The following is a 2,563-nucleotide window of genomic DNA, read 5'->3' on the forward strand; positions in this document are numbered from 1 at the left end:
ACACACACACACACACACACACACACACACACTCTCACAAACACAACGAGACACACTCACAAACACAGCCGTTTGCCGACGGCCTGGCCAGCGTGCTGATTCGCCCGTTACACACCAACAAGACAGGCGAACCGGAGGAAGATTGTCTTCCGATTTTGGAAGAATCGCGAGCTGTGAGTTGATCCGGTAAAATAGTTCAACCAACGCTTAGTTAGTCTTTCTTTTCTGTTTCTGTCTTTTTGGCTGTCCTCTGTCTCTCTGCTTTAGTCCCCGTGCAGAGAGGGTGAGAAATGCAACTTCAGCACCGGACAGCTCCCAGCGGGGGTGCCACGCGCACTCTGTGCTCGCGGACAGGGGGCAGAGGCTCGTGAGCACTCAAAAATAATAAAAAAAAATAATAAATAACGGTGGAAGGCACCCTGTAGCGCGTGCAGCGGTCCCGGGCTCCTTTAAAGAAGAGGACGAAGAGATGGGGGAGAAAGAAGAGGAGGAGGGAGGGATGCGAAGAAAATAGAAAGAAGAGAAAAAGACAGGACGATTTTGGAAGCTTTCAAAAAATGTCGGACACCTTGCTCTTTTCTCTCCCTCCCGCAAAAATAGTCCTTAATTCCCGTAAATGACTAATACTCAGGTCGGTAAAAAATCACAATAAGATTCCCTGTGGCCAAATGGATCAACAGCTTCCGTCTTTCTGTATCCCTCTCTCTTCTCTCTCTCTCTTCCCTTCGGTCTCTCTCTCTTTCTGCAACGTCCGCGAGGTGTTCCCGTGAGTGTGCCGTCTTGCGATCAGCTGTTGGCATTTATACGGCGCTGTGTGTGTGTGTGTGTGTGTGTGTGTGTGTGTGTGTGTGTGAGAGAGAGAGAGAGAGAGAGACAGAGAGATGGATAGACACACGGGTAGAGGGAGTGCTTAATTTAATCCATCCCACATCCCCGGGGAGCGGCGACTGGCCCGGATGATTTATTGAAGCTGTTATCACCCCCCCTTTCTCTTTCTTTCTCTGTCTTTCATTCTTTTTCTCCCTCCTTTCCCTCTCTCTTCATTTTGTGTGTGTGTGTGTGTGTGTGCGCGCGCGCGTACGCGTGCGGGCGTTCAACACAAATTTTAAATATTGTCCCATTGTGCATGATTTTCCATCCATATACTTCTTTTTTGTTTTCTTTTCTTTTATCACCTACTAAGCATGTTCCCTTTTGCTGTTTTTCGCGATGACATTGATTATATGGAGGGATATTAACTAGCACGTTGAGAGCTTCGAAATTATCATTAATGGGGCCCCAAAGCCAAATGGGTGTAGACCAAATGGATTGTTTTACAGTGACTGCCGGATTAATATGGGAGTAGAGTAATATCTGCTCCAGGGTCACACTGGGTTCACTGGCAAGGTCTAGGATTGTGTCTGCTCGACATTATGTAAAGAGAACTAAGATAGTTTTGAGAAATGAATGAAAATTAAATAACATGATTTTAATATAAAATTTAAAAAGAAGAGACAAACGTGCTTCTGATATGTTTGTGATAATTTAGAGGGCATAACAACAAGTTTGATTAAATCAGTGATTTCCTTTTAAAAGTCATGGACCATGTTAAACCTTGTTAAGTTTGCAAATTATGTAAACTACAGTCTGGGACCTTAAAAATGAATACTGGCAGGTTTGAAGCAGTTCATAATCTCACTTTATCAGTTTGAGACCCGGAATGGCAGTGTATAAATATATTTTAATTAGTCCCAGGGAGTGAAAGTACACATTACTGAACAGTGATTAAAACATATTGCTGTTTTAATGAGGCAGGTACACTGGCACACTGACTCAGGTCTTTGGGCTGTTAGAAAGTTGCTGAACATCTGTTAAAGGTTAAGAGAAGCTCAGTGGATGTACTAGATCTACAGAGATAAACCACAGAACAAGTATGCACAGTGAGGGTTTGCCGCCACTTGCCCCATCAGAGTATTGGAGATAATAGGGTTTGTTGTTGCAGAAACTTGGACTTACTGAGTTGTCAAGTTGATACCTGAGACTTTAACTTGCACAGTTACTTGGGATGTGGAAAATTAGACAATATGGGGAAATTATGTAATTAAAAAACATATATTATGAATTTAACTATGAACTGTATTGTAAATGACTGCAAAGTCATAAGTAATTAATTATGTTTTGAAATTGCAACCCATATAAGTACCCTAATTTTCGAAATAAATACCTAAATATCCCATGATACAAATATTTAGCTTTACTGTATTATTTGACCCATTTATGTCTTGCTGAGTAAGGTGTGTACTAATAACGAAAAATTGGTTTCTCTTTTTTTTCCTTTTTGTCTTTTTACTCAAAAATTGTCAGTGTGTGCATGAGTCTGCTTGTGTGTCAACAGGAGGGAGAAAAATATTCTTGAATTAAATATTAAGTATTTAGAAAGTTGTTTTGCAACAGGAAAGGCAGCATCTATGCCAGTCACCTTGTTAGATTTTGGTCGCATCGTTCTTGAGTCAGACTTTTACCTGTTGGATAAATGAATCTCTGTAATCTCTGTCAGTCAGTCAGATGGAGGACAGCGGAGACA

At 41.6% G+C, this 2,563-nt stretch overlaps 1 protein-coding gene across 1 annotated transcript in view; it reads right to left on the reverse strand.

The window, feature by feature from the left end:
- Nucleotides 1-847, reverse strand: part of LOC116691534 (transcriptional repressor scratch 1) — a gene marked incomplete in the record, with an annotated part of 9,349 nt that extends 8,502 nt beyond the window's left edge. The window contains 1 exon segment of the mRNA XM_032519235.1: nt 1-847.
- Between the last annotated feature and the right edge of the window lie 1,716 nt (nt 848-2,563).

This window comes from Etheostoma spectabile, chromosome 6 (genome assembly GCF_008692095.1).
Source record: "Etheostoma spectabile isolate EspeVRDwgs_2016 chromosome 6, UIUC_Espe_1.0, whole genome shotgun sequence".
Taxonomy (NCBI): Eukaryota; Metazoa; Chordata; class Actinopteri; order Perciformes; family Percidae; genus Etheostoma; species Etheostoma spectabile.